Source organism: Bidens hawaiensis, unplaced genomic scaffold, assembly GCF_021521415.1.
Source record: "Bidens hawaiensis isolate Kalapana, Puna unplaced genomic scaffold, B.hawaiensis_p1.1 tig00023535_1, whole genome shotgun sequence".
NCBI classification, from domain to species: domain Eukaryota; kingdom Viridiplantae; phylum Streptophyta; class Magnoliopsida; order Asterales; family Asteraceae; genus Bidens; species Bidens hawaiensis.
The window spans coordinates 84,358-98,314 of NW_027505034.1; the positions used below are offsets into that span (position 1 = coordinate 84,358).

The window sequence follows — 13,957 nt, forward strand, 5'->3', positions numbered from 1 at the left end:
TCACGCGCAGATGTTTCATGCGCAGATGTGATATGCGCCGCGCGCTGATGCGCCGCGCGCATATGTGATATGCGAGCATATGTGTGCCTGGGCATATGATGCCTGAGCAAGTGAGGTGCCTGGGCATATGATGCCTGAGCATGTGATGCATGAGCATATGTGATATGCGCCATGAGCATAGGTTTTGGCTTTGTGACTTCGTAATGTCTTGATTTCAAGCCTCTTGTCTGTAATTTTGTGGGTTGACCCGCCTCGCTCGGTGTTGAGGCGGGTACATACCTCTTCAACATCATCTACGGGTGTTCACGGTTCTAAAATTTCGAGGTTAATAGGGTCAAACCGCTAACAACAGTTTTAGGAGATAACTAAATCGATCATGATTGTGACCATGTCGGCCATATCAACAAATTTTAGCAGTTTATTGGTTTAACAAACCAATTTTATATATACACAGTAAAAATTATACATTCAATTCGAGACCTGAAAAAACCAAACTATTTTGTATCTATAAATTAACATAAGGGTATCTTTAGATAGTTAAATTCTTCATTGTCGTAGACATGAAAGAGCTATAAATGTTCCTTTTCTTCATGTTATGTCATTACCACATAGACGCATGTACTTTTAATGTTTTACGCATAGTTCTTAATGCCCCTTATAATAATCAATAATCAAATATTGTTAAAGTAAAAATATAGTGATTCGTCAACGGCCAATCCATTTTCCCTTGACGTAGGTACCAAATAAAACACAGAGACCATTCTTTTTCCCAAAACGCCCAAGGCGTAGTGGCGTGGTGGCATCATCTAGACAGTGTCGTCTCCGAAAAATTAAATGTCTCAGCTAAGCTGAAATGAAAAGGCCTGTAAGTTCTAACAAGTAACAAAATAAAATGACCCGCCCATTATCTCAAATGAATTATGAGTAAAAAAAGATTGAGCCTAATATCTAATAAACTAATTAAGATTTGTATATATTTATATAAAAGAGATAAAAAAATATATATGAAAATAATAATTTGTGGCACCCAAAAAATAAGTGCACCGACCGGTCGTCCAGGTTGCCCAGTCGCAGAGCTAGCACTGCATCTAGGGATGAGCCCGTTTACCGAACCCAAAAGTATTAATCCTGAAATTCACCAAAACTGGGAACCAGTACCAGTACTGTATGCTATTTGAGGATAAATCAATCCAAAATATCCGCATCGGTTGCCGATCCTAAAAACGGAAAAAGTAGAAATAGAGACAAAGCACGTAACCATTTGCCGTGTTATGCAAGTGCATAACTCACCGACTTGTTTATGTTTTATAAAGGGTTCGATATATTTTTATATTTTTAACGGTGTATAATAAAATTTATTATTATTATTATTATTATTATTATTATTATTATTATATATTATTATAATAACCTTATTATATATCATCCTCCCTGTTTCCCCCAATCTCAAAATTAGGGTTTCTAACGGAGGCTATATACACAAATTAGCGACCAAACCGCCGCTAATTTGAAGCCATGACAACCGAACGCAAACGGAAGGTGAGTCTATTCGACGTGGTAGACGATTCCGCGGCGGCCAAATTCAACAAGGCCAACGGCGGAGCCGCCGTCCTCGGCGGCGTGTCGACGGTGAACAAGTGGAACGGGCGGGCGTACTCGAGCCGGTATTACGAGATACTGGAGAAGAGGAAGACGTTGCCAGTGTGGCATCAGAAGGAGGAGTTTTTAACGGCGCTTAAGGAGAACCAAACCCTAATTTTGGTTGGTGAGACTGGTAGTGGTAAAACGACTCAGGTAGTTATTTTATTTTATTGAATGTTTAATTTGTGGTTTGAATTTGTGTATGAAATTATGAGTTAGTTGAGTTGCTGTATTATTATTATTATTATTTATTATAAGTTATTAACAAACGAACATGAACAAGGCTGTGTCCGGTTCGGTCTTAGCCCTGTATATGTATATCTCGCACTAGGTAAATATTCGTAGACCACGAGCTGATAATATGCACATTCACCAGCTGCATATACAATACACACACACACAAAGACTTATATATATGTATATATATACACATATATGTGTGTGTGTGTGTATGTAGCTTGTGAATGTGCATATTATATACATATATATAAGTCTCTGTGTGTGTGTATTGTATATGCAGCTGGTGAATGTGCATATTATTATATACACATATATGTGTGTGTGTGTGTGTATGTAGCTTGTGAATGTGCATATTATTAGCTCGTAGTCTATGAATATTTACTTCGTGTGAGATACATATATAGGGCTAAAACTGAACCGAACACGGCCTTGTTCATGTTCGTTTGTTAAGTTGGAAAAGCGAATGGTAACGGTTCATGAACATCTAATTGAATGAAGTTTCTTGTTCGTGTTCGTTCATTAAGGAAAGTAACTCACAAACGCTACTTTAAAAAAAAAAAATTTGTAGCTTGTGATACATGTGTATTTATCTTGTATGAGATACATAAATACGGCTATAACTGAACCAAACAAGGCCTTGTTCATGTTTTTCTGCTAGTTTACATATAAATGAATATTATGTGATTATTTATATGTGAAGTTAACATATGATTCATATGAATGTTAAGAAAAACACCAACACAAACTTGGTAGACGGAACGAACCGTTGACACTGACCATCTTCAATGAGCCAAATCATATAAAACACTATGTCCGTTCGTGAACCGTTCATTAAAAGGTTTTTTTCTAATGAACGAACACAAACAAGAAAAATTGTTCGGTTGGTGTTTGTGAACCATTCGTTTGTTCGATTAAAGTTTAAATGACGAACATGAGCAAGGCTTTGTCGGTTTGCTTCGCTTCGTTTCCAGCTCTAATTATGGTGTTTGATTGTGTTTTTAGCTTGTTGAGCTCTAATTTTGAATTTTTTTATTTTGTCACAAACAGATTCCGCAATTTGTGTTGGATGCTGTGGAATTAGAGAGTGCAGATAAACGCAAGAAGTTCATGGTGGGTTGCACTCAACCCCGTAGGGTGGCTGCAATGTCTGTTTCTAGGAGAGTTGCTGAGGAAATGGATGTCAGTATTGGAGAAGAAGTAGGTTACAGCATTCGTTTTGAAGATTGCAGCAGTGCAAAAACTGTCTTGAAGTAAGTTTTATAAAAACTAGTATAAATTAAGTGTTTTTATATCTTAATTTGATTTACAGTTTTGGCATAATGAGTTGGTTTCTGAATTATGTTTAATCTCTAATTAGCCAAATGTTAAATAAAAGAAAAAAGTAGCTTAAGGAAACTGATGAAAAGTTAGATATTTGTTGAAAGTATATCATCCTAATCATATTATTAAAAAGTTAGATTATTTGCAATTAAAGTTTTGTAGAATGATTAATTCATTAAAATGTGTTTTTAATCGTTCTGTCATTATATGCTAGAAGAAATGTTTTTTGTTTCATTGCTATTTATATATATGTAAGCTTCTATGGATAAATGATGATGTGGCACATTTTAAAAGGTTGCTACTCTGGTTAAATAATTGGATGCTTGTTACACACTATTGAAAAAAAAACAGTTTTCTTATATACAATGACAAACAAGGGCAAAATTTGATACTTTTTTTGGTGTAGTGAATCTCTTAAATATCATATCTGAATATCTTATACATTTTGTTACGCAAATAATAATTTTTTAGACAAATTGTGTTTTGTTATTTAACTGACGTTTTTTTTCGTTTCAATAGATACTTGACAGATGGTATGTTATTAAGAGAAGCTATGATCGACCCGCTTCTAGAAAGGTACAAAGTGATAATTCTTGATGAAGCCCACGAGAGAACTTTAGCTACCGATGTTTTATTCGGGCTTTTGAAAGAAGTTTTAAAAAACCGGCCCGATCTTAAACTAGTTGTCATGAGTGCTACACTGGAAGCGAAAAGTTTCAGGGCTATTTCTTTGGTGCACCATTAATGAAAGTCCCGGGTCGACTACACCCAGTGGAAATATTCTACACACAAGACCCCGAACGCGACTATCTTGAAGCAGCAATCCGAACCGTTGTTCAAATCCACATGTGTGAGCCACCTGGCGATATTCTCGTTTTTCTCACTGGAGAAGAAGAAATTGAAGACGCCGTTCGAAAAATAAATAAAGAAGTCGCCAATCTTGGAGATTCAGTGGGCCCCGTGAAAGCGGTGCCTCTTTATTCGACACTTCCTCCCGCTATGCAACAGAAGATATTTGAGCCCGCACCACCTCCGTTAACCGAAGGCGGGCCTCCTGGGAGAAAGATTGTGATTTCAACAAACATTGCTGAAACATCTTTAACCATAGACGGTATTGTTTATGTTATCGATCCTGGTTTCGCGAAACAAAAAGTTTATAATCCACGGGTTCGGGTCGAGTCTCTGTTGGTTTCTCCAATATCAAAGGCGAGTGCTCACCAAAGATCAGGTCGTGCTGGAAGAACGCAGCCCGGTAAATGTTTTAGATTGTACACGGAAAAAAGTTTTAATAACGATCTTCAGCCACAAACGTACCCAGAGATTCTTCGGTCTAATTTGGCGAATACGGTTCTTACTTTGAAGAAACTTGGTATCGATGATCTTGTTCACTTTGATTTCATGGACCCACCGGCTCCTGAAACGCTAATGCGGGCTCTTGAGGTTTTGAATTATTTGGGTGCGTTGGATGATGAAGGGAATTTGACTAAATTGGGTGAAATTATGAGCGAGTTTCCGTTAGATCCTCAAATGGGGAAGATGCTTGTTGTTAGCCCTGAATTTAACTGTTCAAATGAGATTCTTTCTATATCGGCTATGCTATCAGGTACAAATTACATTTTTGCCCTTTGTTAGTTATTACTTAATACTTGATCATGCATTTGTATGAACAACAATTTTTTTTAAAGATTATTAAACAAAAATAATAATTTTTTTGGTCAAAAGTAAAAAAAAAAAAAAAAATCAGACAGTGTCTTAGGTTGACATCAGCAACTGTTTGGCTTGGTTCCATGTCAACATGACATGGAATTTGTAAGAAAGCAAGTGCTGATGCAGATAGTTGCAATTTCTCAGTATTCTCTCTCATGAAGCTAATGGTGTGGTATCGAATCTGCTGACTCATCGTGGGCCTCCTCTGTGATAACCCAATTTTTTTATTAGTACCCAATTGCTTCGTTCGGCCCAGAGAAGCTCAGAAGGCTGCTGACGAGGCGAAAGCCCGATTTGGACACATCGATGGAGACCATCTCACTCTCTTGAACGTGTATCACGCCTACAAACAAAATGGTAAGTAATTTTCTTTTCGGTAATTATTATTATTATTATTATTACTATTATTATTATTATTATTATTATTATTATTATTATTATTATTAATAATGTTTTATACCAACAAACTAGGTTTTTCATGTTATTTGACTAGTAACATTGATAATAAGAATATAGTAATATTTATAAGCAACAAGGGTTAAGCTGTAACTTTTAAAAAAGTAAATAAGTAATGAGCAAAATAGTAGTCTTATCTGATTCATGGGTCATTTATGAATGCTAAAAATTTGGATTTTTTTTTCTTAAGAAAAAAAGTTGTTAAAACGAAAAATTTCAGCTGATGATCCACAATGGTGTTACGAGAACTTTGTGAATCAACGGGCACTCAAATCAGCAGATAACGTGAGGCAACAGCTTGCCCGTATTATGGCGCGTTTCAACCTCAAGTTATGCAGCACGGATTTCAACAGCCGTGACTATTACATCAACATCAGAAAAGCTATGCTATCGGGCTATTTTATGTAGGTGGCCCATTTGGAGCGTACGGGTCATTATTTGACCGTCAAAGACAATCAGGTTTGTTATTTTCTTCTTAACTTCTTTATAAACCGTATTATATATTATTGAAATATGCGTGGAGATAAAAACTTAAATTTTCTTTTATTTTCAGGTGGTTCATTTGCACCCGTCGAATTGTTTAGACCACAAAGCCTGAATGGGTTATTTACAACGAATACGTGTTAACAAGCAGGAATTTCATTCGCACTGTTACAGATGTCCGTGGTGAATGGTTAGTTTTACACTTTTACATAAACCGATTTTTAATTACCTTTGATTTATAATATCATTGTACTAAATTACTAATAATATTTGATGGTATAACAGGATTGTTGATATCGCGCCACACTACTATGATCTTGAAAACTTCCCGAACTGTGAAGCGAAACGCGTTCTCGAGAAGCTATACCAGAAATGGGATAAGGATAAAAAGGAGAGCAAAAACAGAAGATAGAAAAAACGAACCTTTTCGTTTTCATCCACAAACTGTTCTGAATTTAGTTACTATGTATCTTTATTGAGTTTTGCAACTGATGTTCTGTTCTGTTATGTTTGGAACCTTAAATCAGTTCCATGTTTTTGTTTTGCTACACATTGTGATTCGTTTTGGCTTGTTATGCGAGTAGCATGCTGCGCTGTTTCTTATTCTTTACGTTTATTGTTATGCTAGTGTTAATTGGTGGTTAAGCGGGTTCAACATGTTTATACATGTTTTAATTGTTATAAACATGTTGACTTGCCTATGACCTGGTGCCTCTGTTTACACCAAACTCAATCGTGTTAGTTTTCAAACTGATGTTCGACTCGTAAGAAAACTTGATACTTTTGTTCGAAAACAGAAATCGGTTTGCTTGATTTAATAAATACAAATAAATTTACTGTATTTAAGTATATATTTTGTAATGGCATTGTCATATATTTAAAATAAGTCCTGATTCATATATAGAAAAGTTTTATATTGGTAAGGTTTAATTTTTTTACTGCTTTACTTCGGTAGATTTCTGTAAAAGAGTATAGCGCAGTGCGGTTTTTGTTCATTTGTTCAAATACAACCCCATTAACACCAAGAGTTTTATGTTAAATGGCCATTTTGGTCACTGTGTAAAGCACCATGTACAAACTACAAACCAAACACTACGACCACCTTCAACCTTTTTTACTATTCCGTGCGCCGCCTCCAACCTAATTCCGCCAAAATCAAGTTCTTTTAGTAAGCAAATAGTTTTTTTTATCACTAAAGGGCCGTTAACAGTACCAATGTGTTGGATAAGGCTTTGCTTTTCCAATAAATGTTCAAGCCCCACGTTGTAAAGAAAAAAAAAGCGTAATACTTTAGAAGTAGAATAATATTTGTCATCCTATAAAAAGTAATGCTTTTGTTACCCTTATTCTTTTGTTTCTAATTTTGGTATGGCTTTTGCTAGTTGCTGTTTACACCCTGCTACTGCACATTTTTTTAAGTGAATTTTGTTTATACATTGGGGTTATCTTGCTATGATAACTCACAAAAATACAATGCATGTATCTTAAAACACAATAAGTGTCACGTCCAAATAAACGGTTTATTATTTTGTTTGGGAAAGACCCTGAAATTTCATTTCACTTTCGGCCAAAATAAAAAAGTTGAGCCAGCCGTGGTCACATGTAGCATGCCCAAGTTACCGTTTGAACTTACTCGGTTTATAAATAGTTTTACCTAGAAATAGTAGGATATGTTGTAAACATTTGATTACGTGCTTTGGCAACTTTCGACCAATTTAACCTTTTCTGTACGTTTAAGTTGTAGCTAAACTTTTAGACGACAGGCAAAAAACAACGCCGAAGACATCACTAGCGCTGAAATAAAGTTTATATTAAAATAAACATATATGTGCAGTTCAAAAATTAAAAAAAAAACATTTATGTAATAATTCAGATAACAAAGTACCATAAGATTCCAGATTTTTATAGGTATTTTGGTTCTTTTTTGGTCATTTAATTGGATTTAATTTTTGTTGGTTATCTTGGTTCGGTTAATGTTAATCGGTTTTTGCTGAATAATGAACGGAAATGGATAGCTTCGGCTTTTCCACACTGACTGCGACACAAGCCGAGTCACTAGTGACCCCTTTTTCGGTTGACAAGATAAGCATATTGTTTCGAGTTGTGGTGGAAATAAAGCTCCGGGCCCGGATAGTCTGAATTTTAGTTTTATCTAGAGATTTTATATATTTCATTAAAAAGTAGTGCTGTAGTGTTTACATCGATACATAACGCAAACGGGCAACAAGCTATTCCGCTAGCCCATTTTTAATAGCAATACTAATTTGTTAAAAAATAATATTCTTGGATCATGAGATCATAACATTATTATTCATGACCAGTTGAACACGACTAAGTAGCTGAAACCAAAAGTATCAAATGCGAAGGTTATACATACGCTTTCTTGTGTTTAGTCACTTTGCATGTGACTTTGTCGGGTGTTAAACTCGGTTGGTTTAGACACTCAATCGGATTTTCTTGTTAACGGATCTCCGACCTTTGAGTTTAACTGCTCTCCATGGATGGTCGTCTTACGCTTCTTACTTCGGTTTTAGGGAGCGGCCCGAGTTATCATTTTTCGCTATGCATTTGCTCTTTTCACGGGTTGTATTGTGGCTTCGATGCTGCATATTCCGAGAGCAACGCTTTGAATAAAAAGGTAGTGCAATCCTTAGTGTCGGTTTGCTTGTTGGAGTATTTGGCACACTCACAATAACATAGTTTTTCTCTAATCAAGATCGAAAAGATAATTGGCGAAATCAAATCTTTGGCGTTTCTTTGTATTATAAATACGTCGTAGGTCTTAGATTGGCGTTTCTACGGTTTAATGAAATTGAAAAGAAAAAAACAAGTTATCCAGGTTCAACCTGTTAATACAATTTTTTTACTGTCTTATCACGTTGACCCGTTTATGACCCGAGCCAGTTGTTACTCCAAACTCAAACCCAATTAAGATGTGCTATTATCGTTATAAAACACCCGTTTATGACCCGAACCCACTGTTTACTCCATACCCGAGCCGCATTTCAACTTTATGTAAAGCTTTATAAATAATAAACATGGTAGTATCGTTATAAAGCGATTAGACTTTAATCTGCTTTTAACCCGATTCGACTGATATACGATAATAACATAATAACAGTATCCAAAACTGCCCATTACAAGGATCAAAATAAACACCAGGGCATCTAAGAGTACTTAATAACATTAAAAAGAACAACTAAAACATCTCTACGAAACCAATCTCGATAATTTAAAAAGGCGCGGTTGCTAAATCATCGATCTTGCGATCACATTCTCCTATCGCTCTTTCATGTACATCGACGATCTCTTCCCAGTCGTCGATTTTTAACTCGCTTTTTTCATTTTCGCTCACGAGTTGTTCACGTTTAGCACGGAGTTCCTCAACCTGTCTATCGATCGCCGTGATGTCTCTGTTGCGCTTTTTAATTTTAGTGCGTTCACTCTCGATATTGTCCTTCGGTTCTTTTACATCAGTTTTGTGTGTTTCCGCTTCATCCTTCAACGAAAGCATTTCCTTCAAACAGGATGTTAACGAACGGACATCAAACCCGTGGGTTTCCAGTTCCAAAAGGATCTCAAGTTTCTCTTCGATTTTTGTTCTTGGATCGTTTTGGCGAAAACGGAACGTCCTCAAAAACGGTCAAAAAGTTGACCATTTTGTGAATTGCGGTGCGTTCGCGAGCACTCTCGTTTAGGCTGTTAAGCAGGCTGAAGTGCGGGTTCTGTGGAATTAAACAGAATGCTTCCGTTGCCTCAATGGTTTTCCAAGCCGCACTCCTTTTTATAAAACTCGGGGTTTGATCTTTGTTCGCTGTGTGCAAATGAAGAAGGGATTAACCGTCAAACAGATACCGATAAACTTATAGAAGTTAAAAAATATGATATTTTCTTTGTAATTTTTTATTAATTTTATTTTTTTTATTATTATTTTTTTTTTGTAAAACAGATGTTGAATTTTGTAAATTTACTTTTAAAACACTTATTAGGTGACAAATCATGTACTGCGTAAAACAACCTCGTATTAACAGAATTCAACTTGCATGTTAACATTTTATCATGACTTTTGCAGCCAACCGACTTTAACTGATTTTACCAGTATCTTTTAGAAAACTGTATCTAAAACTAACTTTTAAATTCATATTGATGGCATGCCATGTCACCAATATTATCATCATCATCATCATCATCATCATCGTACTCAGTATATCCCACCAATAGCAAAGCTATGGTAGGGTCTGAGGAGGGTAAGATGTAGACAGCCTTACCTCTACCCCATGGGGATAGAGAGGCTGCTTCCGGTGAGACCCCCCGGCTCGATAGTAGTTTTGCATCAAGCCTTGGACATATTACATAAGGCACATAGCACTCAATCATCGGGACGCCGGCTGATTGGTGCATGTACCCTTGTCTTTCGGCTATCAACGCCACCACATGATGCCTGATTAACCTTCCATCACTTTTAACGTTATTTTCACAAAATTAGTAAAATAACGTCAAAATTAGTGCAATTTTACTTTTGCCCACCCGAGGGTTCACACATATATACATTATATGCGCGCACCGCAAGCAGGGCACAAATTTTGTGAAAAAGTGTACTAATTTGTGCAGTTTGCCTTAAAAAGTCATGAAATTTAACCAAAATTAAAAAACCAGAAAGTTACCAGCAAAGACACGAGAAGCTTGAACCAAGTTAATAATAGGCTGACGATCATCAGACTCTGTCTCGAGGGATTTATCAACAAGATTTTTAGAATTTTCGTTATCTTCTTGTGCACGTGAACCTTGAAGATCTGCATAAAATACATACACCATGAGTAATATGAAAAAAGATAGATCTTTTTAGTTATTATTATTATTATTAATAGTGAGTGTTCACCTTGGGGTGAAAACTGTGAAGACTCCGTGTTCAAACTAATCGTACGTTTTCTTCCTCGTTTTCCTTTCACCACTGTATTAGATCGTGTCTGTTGCAACTGCAATGCTAACTCTAACTCCGATCTATCTGGCGACTTACTTACATTGGCTTCTTCATTTGCATCATTTACTACAAACATAAAAATAAGTTCGTTATTTTAATGTGTAGACATAAATTCATGCAAATCAGTTAAAAGATATTGAGATTATACAAGCCAAGAGAATCTTGCGGTTTGCATTCCTTGAGAATGTCCTTCCCCACCTTCTTCTTGCTGATGTGTCGCCATCAGTTTCCGTAACCTACATGAGAAATAATGAGATCTATAGTCTATACATATAACCATTAACAAAAAAAAAAAAAAAAAAAGACTAGCGATCGCAATGTCTGCGTTGCGCCAGGGCAGCTGGCAAAAACCCTAGCGTTGAAACACGTGCGTTGGTTAAACCCGAGCGTTACTACGATGAGTTAACACGAATTCGGTCAATACCAGCTGCGTTCGTTACGAGATAGAATTTGAGTGTTAAAACCCAAAAATTAATTCGCCAAATTAACGTATACGAAAACAAAATTATTGAAAATGATGTTTATTTGGTTGGCAAATCCTATCGGTGGTAAAACCCAAGCGGTGTCGGTCTCGAGCATTGAGGAGGTAACTTGCCACGGATTCGGTCGATTTTGATTACATAAGTTACGATACCGGGACTAAAAACTGAAAAATATATAAAAATTGAGTTTTAACAACCAATTTTTTTTTTATTATTATTTTTTTTGGGAGGGGGTCGGTCTGTAAACTCGTGCTTTGGTAAATGTCGAGCCTTGTCGGTCATGGACTTTAAATAAGGCCGCGAGTCTGCGCGAAGTCGGTCGGTTTCTTTCAGGTTTTGTTATGGTACCGGAACTAAAACAAAAAAAATTGATGTTTGGTCGGTTTCCATTACATTTATTATGGTTATTCAATTAAAAGATAAAAAAAATAAATAAAAAACAAAGCTCACCGACCAATACGGTGCACCAAAGTTTCTATTTATATATATTAGTAATAGTAATAGTAATAGTCATATAAAAAAAGGATCAATTATTTACATGTGTATATTATATTAAATTTCACAGTATTGATATTTAACTTTTGGTCTTTTTGAAACACTGAAAATATCATATAAAAAAGAAATGATTACTTATAAGTTATAAACTTATAACAATCTGACTTACTTGCTTATCGGTTGTCTTAGACACCAACGGAACAACTGATAGAGGTGGCTCGGGTTCACCCACGGTTTGAGGGCTTGCAGTAACTAACTGCTTAGAATTCTTGTTTTTGGGGACCGTCATCGCCATACATTGCAACCCCAGAACAACAGGAGCAGACAGTTCTGGGTTCACACGCCTTCTCTTAACAGCAGTTGGAGTCGTCGTTAGGGCCGAATCACCTGCAACTGTGTGATGAAAAATAAATACGTAAAGCAACAGAATAATATTATGTGCTCAGACAAACAATCTGTTATAGCCAATAGAACATTATATGTTAAATGATTCTGCATAATAACATTGTTTTTTAAATTCTTCAATAAATCAAGTTGTTTTTAGTAATTTACTTTGTTTGTTATAAAACAACATTAGTTTGTTTAAGCTCCACCTCGGCTCACTTTACTTACGGGAGCTTGAGCTCGTTACTAGCTCTATTTCTGAAGCTCGAGCTCGGCTCATGAGTAGTTTTTCAAGCTCAGGAGCGTCTTGTTTATTATATATAATTGATTTATATACATTTATAACAAGTTTTTATATATGTGTATAATTAAAATACTTATAACTAAAACTTTATATATCTTTTTGTTATTTTATCATAACTTTATATATAATAATAACTATTTTATATTTCAAAAACAAGTCAGTGAACAAGCTTATTTTTAACCTCAAGCTCGGATGCGTGCTTGTTTAAGCTCAGCTCGAAGCTGAGATTTTAGCGATCCGATCTCAAGAAGCTCCTGAGCGGCTTATACGAGAATTTGTAAAAAAGAGTAAATAAGATATTATGAAACTTTAAGGGTATATTAGATTTAAGTAAAATTTCAAATAACTACACACCTTTAACTAAAGCTTTCGAGCCTTTAGAACCAGCCAATAATGTCCCTTTCTTTTTTGCAGAAGTATTCACGGGACGCTTCGATTCAACACTTTTCATTTGCTTAGCGGGGTGCACAAGTAAAATTAATATTAAAAAAACCTAAAAATTATGTGATTTTACTAATAAACTCCATACATTGCTTACTAAGAGAAATTCAACTCACCGTTTTCTTTCCACGAACAAGCTTCTTAGCTGTATCAACAGTTTGACCAACAGGTGTCACTTCTTTACTCGGGCCCCCGTTTGATAGACTCTGATCATGAGAATCAGTCTCAGCCTTCAACTTCTTATGAGGCTTTAAAGTTTTTCTAATGCTACCAACAGTTTTTGATTTTGATCCCTTCATGGATCTTTTAACGCTTGAAGTTTGGATTGCGGTACCACTATTTGTGTTCGTGATCGGGTCCGTAATGTTTAGAGAAATAGTTTCTCTTAACTCAACATCAGAAAAAGGAACCTGAAATAAAAAGTATAAAAAGTTGAGATATCATAATATACCATCATTCAATCTGCAAAACCTATATTAGAAGTCTAAAGACTAGAATTAAAAAACAATATATCATAAATATTTGTTTCTAGTGAGCATAAACAACAAAACTGACTCAAACGACAAGCAGATAAGGGGGCGTTTGATATTGCTTATTAAACCTGTTTATCTGCTTATTGTGTTTGTGAATTTACTTACCGAAACTGCTTACTTTAATATTGTGAGTGAAATAAATTGTCTATACAAAACTACTCTTTTAAAGAAGTAATAAGCAGATTATAATAAGTAAATCTCAAACACCACATTTTATAATTAAGAAGTTAATGACAACTAGATACCTGACAAGCGGGGAACCAATTGTCATCTTTCAATTCCACATGCGGTCTTAATTCCACATGACTAAACTCTCTCACCGTATTTGTATGTTTAAAATACACAAAGTATCTACTATCAGCAAGTTTTTGGGTAATTACTCCACTCCACCAGCTAAAATCATAAAAAGCGTCCACTTTTTCTAACAAACCGAAACTTGTAAAATTAATTCGAGGGACCGAGGGATGAATGTGAGGATGATCTATGCTAA

At 35.6% G+C, this 13,957-nt stretch overlaps 2 pseudogenes across 2 annotated transcripts; one reads left to right on the forward strand and one right to left on the reverse strand.

The window, feature by feature from the left end:
- Nucleotides 1-1,402: 1,402 nt before the first annotated feature.
- LOC143610015 (putative pre-mRNA-splicing factor ATP-dependent RNA helicase DEAH2) lies at nt 1,403-6,457 on the forward strand (annotated as a pseudogene). Its single transcript, XR_013149514.1, has 7 exons — nt 1,403-1,794; nt 2,929-3,131; nt 3,721-4,804; nt 5,140-5,265; nt 5,585-5,823; nt 5,918-6,037; nt 6,133-6,457. The product of XR_013149514.1 is annotated as a putative pre-mRNA-splicing factor ATP-dependent RNA helicase DEAH2 (transcript).
- A 2,622-nt stretch (nt 6,458-9,079) lies between these two features.
- LOC143610009 (uncharacterized) lies at nt 9,080-13,957 on the reverse strand (annotated as a pseudogene). The gene is made up of 7 exons (XR_013149513.1): nt 13,713-13,957; nt 12,848-13,344; nt 11,975-12,198; nt 10,977-11,064; nt 10,727-10,894; nt 10,512-10,640; nt 9,080-9,661 (listed from the first exon to the last, which is right to left on the reverse strand). The product of XR_013149513.1 is annotated as an uncharacterized LOC143610009 (transcript).